Source organism: Vombatus ursinus, unplaced genomic scaffold, assembly GCF_900497805.2.
Source record: "Vombatus ursinus unplaced genomic scaffold, bare-nosed wombat genome assembly UNPS02010284.1, whole genome shotgun sequence".
NCBI lineage: Eukaryota > Metazoa > Chordata > Mammalia > Diprotodontia > Vombatidae > Vombatus > Vombatus ursinus.
Genome location: NW_020950062.1, coordinates 18,866,507 through 18,878,672, shown reverse-complemented (window position 1 = coordinate 18,878,672; position 12,166 = coordinate 18,866,507). Strand labels below are relative to the sequence as shown.

At 39.8% G+C, this 12,166-nt stretch overlaps 1 pseudogene; it reads left to right on the top strand.

The window, feature by feature from the left end:
- The first annotated feature begins 11,531 nt into the window (after positions 1-11,531).
- On the top strand, positions 11,532-11,771 carry LOC114037174 (annotated as a pseudogene).
- The last annotated feature ends 395 nt before the right edge of the window (positions 11,772-12,166 follow it).

Genomic DNA, 12,166 nt, shown 5'->3' with positions numbered 1-12,166 from the left:
CCATCTAATCATGGAATTTAGAGTTGGAAGAGAATCAGAGATTTTCTAGTATATTCCCTCATTTTTGAGTGGGAAAAACTGATGACAGAGATCAAATGATTTTAGTCACACAGGTAGTAAGAGTCAGAAGGAGATTTGAACCCAGGGCCTCTGACTTCAGAGCCAGTATTTTTTTTCACAATACCACACCACAGTGACTTATCATGAAATTTTACTAGAGTTGAACCATGTTCTTTAATAACATCTCTCTCCAGTGACACCCTCTCCTTAAGGAATCCCAGGTAAGCAGACGGATTTTCCCTAGCCCTCCTTTGGAGCAAAACAAGGAATCTCTCCCTGCTCTGTGTGGATCATCTTCTGCCTGCTTACTCTTACGTATGTCAATGCTGGGATGAGTCCTTGGACTTGTTGCTGAGCCAGAAAATCTGATGAGATGAGTTGTGCCACAGCAGGGTAGAAGAGGAGGCAGCTTCTGCCTGGTGATCCTCTTCAGAGAAGCTATTGAGAAGATAACTGTGATTGTATTCCTCCACTCAGGGGTGGAGGAAAGAAGAAAGGGTCCTTCCAGGCAAGATCTGCAAGTATTTGGTGGCAGTAGAGAATTTGGAGAGGTGGCAAACAATCAGAGTCCATTGAAGGCAGAAAGGAAAGTGAATCACCTACCTTGCAATCTTTTTCTTATTCTATTGTTGCTGTAACAATAGCATACAAATTGTTATTATTGCCATTATTATTATTATGATCATCCTTTATTCTGACACCTGATTTTGGCATGGAAGTATCAATAGATTTTCAAAGGTTATGCCAGTGGAGCACAAACTGGCCAGTTTTCAAGCAAATCTGGAATGGGCTTTGAGTGTGGGTCCAGGGATATCTTTTCTCTGAGGATCAGCCTAGAATTAAATTTAAAAAGGCTCATGACATCACCAAGTTGGCTTAGAAGTGACGAATTTTTCTTTCATAGCAACTCATAAAGTTGGTCTGACAAGATTTAGATAGTCTTTTATCTTCATTGTTTGAGGGAGTGCCAATAATTATGAAATCATCATTAGAATATTAAGAGTACATCCATGGTGCCCAATCTATGGGAGATGGACTTCTTGGGGAAAGCATAATTATTGCCACAAATCCACCTGTGCAACCACAGTCAACACGGTACATGAAAAAAGTGCCAGACTTGTAGTCAGGAAGACCTGGATTTGAATCCTGCTTCTCATATCTACCAGCCGTGTGATCCTAAGCAAGTCATTTCCTCTCTGTGTCTCAAGTAAATAAACACCAACTCAGAGTGCTGTTGTATGGATCAAATAAGATAAAGTAGAAAAATTATCCTGAAAACCTTAAAAGTCCTCCATAACTGTATGTCCCAGGGGAAAATAGTCTTTTTCAGCTTTGGTTTCCTCATCTATAAAATAGGGATAGTAATAGCACTCATTTCACAGAGTTGTTGTGAGGATCAAATGAGATAATATGTTTAAAGCATTTTTACATCCTTAAAGTTCTCTAAAATGCTATCTATTATTTTTAAATGTAAGTGTGAGCTATTCTCATAAGCAAGAAGTAAAAAGTGATATAGGTTAACATTTGCAAACCACTAAATAAACCTGAACACTTTCCCACTCCTAAGGCAAGGTATGACTGAATTAAAAACTTGTTAGCAAATGTTGCTAATGCCAAATGCCCAGATCTGACACCAAACCGGCAGGACCCGTTCATAGAGCTCTAGTATCATAATTCTTTATAAGCAACCTTCCTTCAAAAGCACCTGGCTCACTTGTGGATTCATGTTCATTCTGAGACTCCAGCACCGCCTCATAAATCTATGAAGTGCCTGATGCTTTTCTCCCACATTTGTTTGTGAAAGTAGGTTGCCTGTACTTCTTTGCATTGAAGTCTAAACACCAAAATAAACCGAGTGAGGAACCAGGTATAAAGTGGAAGCTTTTATCATCTTAACCAGATTATAATCTCTGAAAGATACAAAAGAGCAACAGGCATTTCATTAGATTACTCAGTGGAATAAAAAAACAAACACACTTCCTATAAACTGAATGATATTGTTTTGCATGTAACTGTATATGCATTAGTTCTATAATTCAATGAGTCTTGGAACTCATAGATTTAGTACTTCCTCTAGCCTCCAGGAATGAGGATTATGCTGCATCCTATGGGAGTCCCATCTGTTCCCTCTTGTAAATACTCTAAAGGGGGTCCATAAGGAATCCTGAGGCCTTCTTTTTTTGACATAATGTTAACCATACTGGAGCACACTGTTATTGCTTGCTCTCATGACAAAATTAGTTTGCCTTCCCTTCCAGTCTATTTCTATCTATTATGTGTCTCTCCATTACGTTTTGGGTGACCCACAACTTTTATTCTATGATTTGCAGTCACAAAGTATCACAGGAAAAAAAGATGGACCTTTTTTTCCAGGGAGAAGTGTGAGTTCATTAAAAGCATTACACACTCTCCCAAATGCAATCAAGCCCGCTGTTTTAATTTTATTTCATTCCGATCCCAGTTAATTGTCCAAGTTCAGTGTCTATCCATGAAATAGGGTACTGATGAAACACCTCTCTATATCATAATCTGGATAACAGGGGTTCCCTATCCACTTTGTTTTTCTTGTGTGGATACTCTCTTGGGTCAGGAAGCTCTGCAATGCTCTAGGACTTGATGCATGCAATTAAGTGTGATTCACAAATTGAAGTAACTGAAGGATCTTAGCATGTTTAGGTTATAAATGATACCTCCCTATTTTATGCTTCACTTAACACAATAATTAGAAGGTTGTCAAGTAGAGTAATCTATGTTGGTATACCAAAGGATCTTATGGGATTTTAAGATTGAGAAAGTATTGAAGAGCACACAGGAAGGTTGAATTCCTCCCTTTCTAAACTAGCATAATGTTCATCTTTTGCAATCAATCCCCACCTGGATCACTCTCTTGTAGTAGTATAGGGAATTGCATAGCTCAATGAAACAATGAGTTATGACATGGAGGGTTATCCAAGATGGACAGGTCATAGTGACAAGAGGTGATCCACTGGAAAAGGAAATGGCAAACCACTCCAGTATCTTTGCCAAGAAAACCCCATGAACAGTACTGACATGACAAAAGAGATGACATTGGAATATAAGACCCTCAGGTTGGAAGGTGTCCAATAAGCTAGCTTCTGGAGAAGAATGGAGAACCACAACAAGTAGCTCTAATACTAATGAAGCATCTGGGCCAAAGCCAAAAGGCATCTCAGATGCAGATGCATCTGGCGATGAAAGGTAAGTCTGATGCTGTAAAGATGAATATTGCATAGGAACCTGGAATGTAAGATCCATGAATCAAGGTAAGATGGACGTAGTAAAAAAAAAAAAAAAAAGGAGATGGAAAGATTAAACACCAACATCTTGGGTGTTGGTGAACTTAAATGGATGGGAATGGGTGAATTTAATTCCTATGATCACTACATAAACTGCTGTGGGCAAGAATCCCTTAGAAGAGATAGAGTAGCCCTCATATTCAATAAAAAGGTGAGACACCAGTATTGGGGTATAATCTCAAAAATTACAGAATGATATCTGTTTGAATCTGAGGCAAACCATTCAACATCACAGTAACACAAGTCTATGCTCCAATCACTGATGCTGAGGAAGCCAAAGTTGATAGTTCTATGAAGACCCAAATAACACCAAAATGGGACAACTAGGTGATCTACAACATCTTCTAGAAATAACACCCAAAAAAATGTCACATTCATCATAGAGCATTTGGAATGCTAAAGTAGGAAATCAAAAGAAAATTAGAATAACAAGCAAGTTTGACTTGGAATACAGAATGAAGCAGGGGAGAGACAAATAGAGTTTTATTAAAATAATTCACTGGTCATAGCAAACACAATAACACAAAAAGCACCTCTACACATGCACATCACCAGATGGTCAATACTGAAATCATATTGATTATATACTTTGCAGCCAAAGGTGGAGAAACTCCATACAGTAAGTTAAAACAAGATCTGGAACTGACTCTGACTCTGATCATGAACTTCTTATTGCAAAATTCAGACTTAAATTGAAGAAGAAAGTAGAGAAAACCATCAGACCATATTGGTATGATCTAAATAAAATCCCTTATGAATGTGAAGTGGAGGTAAATAGATTTAAGGGATTAGATCTGGTAAATAGAGTGCCTAAAGGACTATGGATAGAGGTTTGCAATGTTGTATGGCAGCAGCAGCTGCCACAACACCACCACCAAGAAGACATTCCAAAGAAAAAGAAGAGCAAGAAAGTAAAATGGCTATCTGATGAGGCTTTACAAATATCTTCTAAGCCAGGAGGCTCAGCGTTTTCTTTTTCATAGTGACTAGTAGTAATTCCTAATTGTTCAATGATTTCTTGAACACGTTTTTCAACTTGGGATTTTTCACCCTTTCCTTTCAAAAGCATGGCATCATCTTCTGTCACAATGACCTCTCCAACTTTTCCAAAGTCATGAGATTGAATATCTTCAAGATTCAGAGCCAATCCCTCTTCTCCAAACACTCAGCCAAAAATAACCATTAAGTGGTGCTTGGGGCAGCTAGGTGGCACAGTGGATAGAGCACTGGCCTTGGAGTCAGGAAGACCTGAGTTCAAATTCAGCCTCAGACACTTGGCACTCACTCACTGTGTGACTCTGGGCAAGTCACCTAACCCCAATTGCCTCACCAAAAAGAAAAAAAAAGAGGGGAAGATACTTGGGGTTAATTAATTAATTTGGGGTTTACTGGCTAGATTTCTTTCTCAAAGACCAAGCCTGAAACCCAATTCACTCTGGGTCTCATTGACTGGACAACAATTAGCCCTGCCCTGCCCAAATACTGCTTAATGGTTATTTTTGGGCCCTCCTGGCTCAGAGTGAATGTAAATAGTAACTGTTTTCTCATTTGGCCAGTAGCTCTGAGTGTCTTACCCTCCCAGTTTGATTTTTTTTTTAATTAAAGGGGCCGTCCCTTGACTCATTCTTAAAGAGGCCTATTCACTGAATGGACTTTGCCTCACTCAAAGTAAGAACTTGAAAAGACCTTAGCTTAAAAAGGCCAAGGTCTCCCACTGCATCCTGGGCCATCTCCAGTCGTCCTGATCAATATCTGGCCAGTGGACCCAGATAGCTCTGGAGGAGAAAGTGAGGCTGGTGACTTTGCACAACCCTCCCTCACTCAAATCAAATTCAATTATAAGTCATGTCATCATCTCCCTGATGTCATGGTCCTCTTTGAGAAGGAAGGACAAACCACAACCACAACAAATATCGTCAGAAAGAAGGAAAGTGAAAGGTAAAGAAGACAGGGAAAGATATATCCAACTGAATGCAGAATTTCAGAAAATAGCAAGGAGAGACAAGAAGATTTTCTTAAATGAGCAATGCAAAGAAATAGAAGAAAACAATAGAATGGGAAAGACAGGAGATCTCATCAAGAGAATTAGAGATACCAAGGGAACATATCATGCAAAAATGGGCATGATAAAATAAAAACATGATAGGCACTTAACAGAAGCAGAAGAGATTAAGAAAAAGTGGCAAGAATATACAGAAGAACTATACAGGAAAGGAAGCAGCTAGGCGGCATAGTGAATAGAGCACCAGCCCTGGAGTCAGGAGGACCTGAGTTCAAATCCAGCCTCAGACATATAACACTGACTAGCTGTGTGACTCTGGGCAAATCACTTAATCAAAATTGCCTCGCCAAAAAAAAAGCAAAAAACAAAAAACAAACAAACCAACTATACACGAAAGATCTTCACATCCCTGATCAATGTGTTATGGTTACTTATCTAGAGCCAAATGTCCTAGAGGATGAATTCACATGGGAGTACAGCTAACAATAAGGCTAGTGGAGGTGATGGAATTCCAGTTAAGCTATTTAAAATCCTAGACAACAGCTATTTTTTTTCATGGTAATTTTTATTTATTTTTTTGCTTTCAACATTTACTTCCACAAGATTTTGAGTTCCAAATTTTCACCCCATCTCGCTCCTCCCTCCCCCAAGATGGCATGCATTCTAAATACCCCTTCCCCTAGTCTGCCTTCCCTTCTATCTCTCCTCAATTTTCCTGTAGGGCAGGATGGATTTCTGTACCCCATGTCCTGGATTTCTTATTTCCCAGTTGCATGTGAAAACATTTTTTTTAAAACATACGTTTTTAAAACTTTAGGTTCCAAATTTTCTCCCTTCCTCCCTCCCCACCCACCCTCATTGATAAGGCAAGCTACTAAATATAGGTTATACATGTGCAGTTATGCAAAACACTTCCATAGTAGACATGCTGTGAAAAACTAACTCTATTTCCCTTAATCCTATCCCACCTACCCATTTATTCTATTCTTTCTTTTGACCCTGTCCCTCCTCAGAAGTATTTGCTTCTGATTACTCCCTTTCCCAATCTGACCTCCTCTCTATCATTTCCCTACTCTCTTGTCCCCTTCTCCCTCTATTTTCCTGTAGGGTAAGACAGATTTCCACACCCAGTTGAGTGTGTATGTTGGTCCCTCCTTAAGTCAAATCCTATGAGAGTAAGATTCACTCATTCCCTCTCACCTTCCCCTGTTTCCCCTCCACTCTAAGAGTCTTTTCTTTTCTGGGTTTTTTTTTGTGAGATGGTTTACCCCGTTCTACCTCTCCCTTTCTCCTTCTCTAGTATAATCCTCTCTCACCCCTTAATTTTATTCTCCAGATATGACCCCTTCATTTTCAACTCACCCTGTGCCCTCTATCTATCTATCTATATCTATTTATACGTACATATAATTTTTTCCCCTCCAACTACCCTAATACTGACAAAGGTCTTATGAGTTACAAATATCATCTTTCCATGCAGGAATGTAAACAGTTCAACCTTAATAAGTCCCTTATGTTTTTCTCTTTCCTGTTTATCTCTTCATGTTCCATTCAAGTCTTGTGTTTGAAAATCAAATTTTCTATTCAACTCTGGTCTTTTCATCAAGAATGCTTGAAAGTCCTCTATTTCACTGAATGACCATTTTTCCCCCTGTAGGATTATACTCGGTTTTGCTGGGTAGGTGATTCTTGGTTGTAATCCTATCTCCTTTGCCCTCCAGAATATTATATTCCATGCCCTGTGGTCCCGTAATGTAGAAGCAGCTAAATCTTGTGTTATCCTGATTGTGTTTCCACAATACTTGAATTGTTTCTTTCTGGCTGTTTGTGATATTTTCTCCTTGACCTGGGAACTCTGGAATTTGGCTACAATATTCCTAGGAGTTTTCCTTTGGGGATCTCTTTCAGGAGGAGATCAGTGGATTCTTTCAATTTCTATTTTGCCCTCTGGTTCTAAAATATCTGGGCAGTTTTCCTTGATGATTTCTTGAAAGATGATGTCTAGGCTCTTTTTTTGATCATGGCTTTCAGATAGTCCAATAATTTTTAAATTCTCTCTCCTGGATCTATTTTCCAGGTCAGTTGTTTTTCCAATGAGTTATTTCACATTGTTTTCTAATTTTTCACTCTTTTGGATTTGTTTTACAGTGTGTTGATTTCTAATGGAGTCACTAGCTTCCAATTGCTCTATTCTAATTTTTAAGGAAGTGTTTTCTTCAGTAATCTTTTGGACTTCCTTTTCCATTTGTCCAATTTTGCTTTTTAGGGCATTCTAACCATTGGCTTTTTGGACCTCTTTTGCCATTTGGGTTAGGCTATTTTTTAAGGTGTTATTTTCTTCAGTATTTTTTTGGGTCTCCCTTAGCAAGCTGTTGACTTATTTTTCATGATTTTCTTGCATCACTCTCAGTTTTTCCTCTACTTCTCTTACTTGCTTCTCAAAATCCCTTTTGAGCTCTTCCAAGGCTGGGGACTAATTCATATTCTTCTTGGAGGCTTTGGATATAGGAGCTTTGGCTTTGTTGTCTTCTTCTGGTTGTATGTTTTGATCTTCTTTGTCACCAAAGTAAGATAATACAGTCTGACTCTTTTTGCGCTGCTTACTCATGATCCCGGCCAATTACTTGAATTTTAAACTCTTTGTTAAGGCAAAAGTCTACTTCCAATATGAAGAGTGTACCGTCCCAAGCTCTGGGGGTTTATACAGCTGTTTTCAGAGGTACTTCTAGGGACCTGTAAATTTTCAGTTCTTCCAAGGTGGTATGATAAGGGGCGGTGTGTTTCCTCTCCACCACCACAACAAGCTTCACCACACCAGCATTCTTCCTAGCCCTAGGACCGCCCCTCAGAACTGTGACCCAGATCCAAGCAACAGTAAAGCAAGAGATTCCTGCCTCTGCACTGGCAAAGAAATCTTTGCAATCTCCCTCTGATCAGCCACTCAATTCCCCCTTAGTCTGTGGGCCAGAAGCTCAGGAAACAGTCGGGGTCCCAGGCTGCGCTGGAGACTTGTGGCTGAGACCCAGCTCCTCTCTCACCACAGTCACAGACTTTTCCCACTGACCTTCCATGTTGTCTTTGGTGTTCGTGGGTTGAGAAGTCTGGAAACCGCCACAGCTGCCCGAGATTCAGTCCTCTGAGGCCTGCTCCAGGGTTGCTGCAGCCTGTGCGCCCACGCCAAACTGAGCTCCTCTCCCCGCCCTGCGCGATATACCTTTCAGATCAACCATCCAGGCTGTCTTTGGCTGGAAATTTGCTTCACTCTGTCTTTTTGTGGGTTCTGCTGCTTTAGAATTTGTTTAGAGCCACTTTTTTAGGTATTTGGAGGGCTTTGGGAGAGAGCTCGAGACATTCACTGCTTTCCCTCCTCCTCTGTGCTCATTTCACATGTCAGCAATGTTATGCTTAAGATTCTGTAAACTGAGAATTACCAGAAAAGCAGGCTGGCTTTTGAAGAGGCATAGGAACTAAAGACCAAATTGCCAACATTATAGATTATGGAGAAAGCAACAAGTTCCAGAAAAACATCTACTTCTGCTTCATTGACTATACTAAAACCTTTGACTCTGTGGATCACATCAAAACATGGCAAGTTCTCAAAGAGATGGCATTACCAGATCATCTTATTTGTCTCCTGAAGAACCTACATGTCGGCCAAGAAGCAACAGTTGGAACCAAAAATGGATCAACTGATCAGCTTAAGATTGGAAAAGGAATATGACAGGGCTGTATATTGCCACCTTATTTATTTAACTTTTATGCAGAGTACATCAGGTGAAATGCCAGACTGGATCAATCAAAAGCCAGAATCAAGGTTGCCAAGAGAAGTATCAATACTTTTAGATATGCAGATGATACCACACTGATGGTGAAAAATGAAGGGGCATTAAGAAGTCTCTTGATGAGGGTGAAAGAGAAGAGTATAAAAGCTGACTTGAAGCTTAACATGAAAAAAAAGCTGAGACCTTGACAGCTGGTCCCAACTCTTCCTGGCAAATAGAGGGAGAAGAAATGGTAGCAGTGTCAGATTTTGTATTCTTGGGCTCACAGATCACTGCAGACAGTGACTGAAGCCATAAAATTAAAACATGTTTGCTCCTTGGACGGAAAGCTATGGCAAATCTGGGTAGCATACTAAAAAGCAGAGACATCACCTTGCCAGCAAAGGTCCGTGTAGTAAAAGATATGTTTTGTTTTGTTTTGTTTTCCCAGTAGCATGTATAGCTGTGAAATTTGGACTACAAGGAAAGCTAAGCATTGCAGGATAGATACTTTTGAATTGTGGTGCTGGAGAAGACTTTGAGAGTTCCTTGGATAGCAAGGAAATCAAATCAGTCAATACTGAAAGAAATTGATTCAGGCTATTACTGGAAGGTCAAATGCTGAAGCTGAACCTTAAATACTTCGGCCACATAATTAGAAGACAGGACTCATTGAAAAAGACTCTGACGGGGGGAAAGATTGAAAGTAAAAGAAAAAGGGGATGGAAGACGATGAGATGGATAGATAGTGTCATGGAAACAATTAACATGAACTTGGACAGACCATGAAGAGATACTGGAGGATAGAAGGGTCTGCAATGCTATCGTCTATGAGGTCACAAACAGTCACATATAACTGACTGTATAACAGCAACAATTTACGGTCAATTAATCAGAGGTTCCAAAACAGACATCTTTCAATTCTATCACTATGAGAGACTCTACCTGGATTCTTTGCAATCTGACTTGCAGAAAGCCTTATAGTCTTTCTCCCTGGAAAAGGAAGTCCACCTTTTTTCCTCCCTCATCTCATCAACTTAAAAGCAAATTAGCCTTTGGGGAGACAAGAAAATCTTGCCTCTCTCTTTTATAACTCTAAAATTTCAGAGTAGTCCTCATTTTCCTGGGATTATATCCTTGGGTGTTCTTATAATTCTGATCACTCAAGAAAGGGTTAGAATTCAGTGGAATACAAGAACACACACACTAATCTTGAAAATCTGGAAAATGTGCAGATATTACAACAGATTATTTTCAAAGTGTTCCTGGAATAAGCACTCTATTTTCTCATTTTCACACAACACAGACAATGATTCTCCTCAGATTCTATTTTCCAAGAATAAAATAAAGATTTTTAGTAAAAGAAAATAACAAATGCATTGCGTTCTTAATTAAAGAGCTAGAAGCAGGTGCCCTGCTATATTCTACATACAGATATGTCAAGTAAATTTTATCTTGAATCCTACAATCTCTTGGCCCTGTGCATTTTACTTGTCTCCTATGCCTGGAATGTTCTCCTTCCTCATTTCTGCCTCCTGGCTTCCTGACTTCCTTCAAAACTCATCTAAAATCCCATCTTCTAATGGAAACCTTTCCCAGCCCCTTTAATTTTAAAGCCTTCCCTCTGTTAATTATTTCCCATTTATCCTGTATATAACTTGTTTGTACATATTCTTTTTGCTTATTGTCTCCCTTATCAGATTATAAACTCTTTGAGACCAGGGACTATCTTTTACATCTTTTTGTATCGCTGCTACTTCACATAGTGCCTGGCACATAGAAGGCACTTTAAAAATGTTTCTTGAGGAGCAGCTAGGTGGTGCAGTGAATAGAGCACCCACCCTGGAGTCAGGAGGACCCCAGTTCAAATAAGGCTTCAGACACTTGATGCTTACTAGCTGCGGGACCCTGGGCAAGTCACTTAACCCCATTGCCTAGCAACAAAAACAAAACAAATGAAATTTATTGAATGACTACATCAAAATTTGATGAAATATTCAAATTACCACAGATACCGTCTCAAACTCAAGAATTTTAGTGAGGGAAAATGAAATCTAATTTCCTAGAATTTTCACATGAGAAATTTCAGAGTAATGAAATACCGAGGTCATGTTTACATGGCAACAGAAAAAAAGTCCAGACCTGGAAAGAACCTCAGGATCCAACTCCATCTTTTTTTGTTTGTTTTGGCCAGGCAATGGGGTTAAGTGACTTGCCCAGGGTCACACAGCTAGTAAGTGTTATGTGTCTGAGGTCTGATTTGAATTCAGGTCCTCCTGACTCCAGGGCCGGTGCTCTATCCACAGTGCCACCTAGCTGCCCCTTCCATTGAGGCAATTGCTTTTTCTCCTACGCAGCTTTCGCATTTGCACTGGGCTCTCAGCTTCTGACATGCAGAACGATGCCTGAGAGCTCGTGCCGCAGGAATGCTGCGCGAGCAATCGCATCATTGGGGCGGAGAACCACGCGTCCATTCCGATGAACGTGGCCGAGGCCGGCAAGGTCACAGGCAGATTCAATGGCCAGTTTAAAACTTATGCAATTTGTGGAGCAATTCGTACAATGGGAGAATCTGATGACTCTATTCTCCAGCTGGCAAAAAATGATGGTGTCGTTTCAAAGAACTTCTAATTGAAGAAATCCTGTGGAAAATGTCTGAATAAATCAGAAAAACAGCAAAAAAAAATGAGGAAATTGATGCCTAGGGAGGGTAATTGACCTGCCCAAGGTCACATTTTAACCATCAGAGGAAGACCCTCTGATTTGAGGGCCTGTGTACTTTCCACCGTGTCATGAGAAATAGATTAGTATTAACAAGTTGAGGATGATGTAGCCAGATTTGCCAAGAAAATTTGTTTCAATTAAGTATTTGCTTTGAATTAAAATTTGTTGAGAAGGAACCTAATAGTATTTCAGATGCCATTTGAACAGCATGACTGAGCTAAAGTAAAAATGAGGAAAAGAGCATGAATGAGAAGATCTCCTTCTGCTCCTCTCCCTCCTTCTCCTCCTGCTTATCATCATCA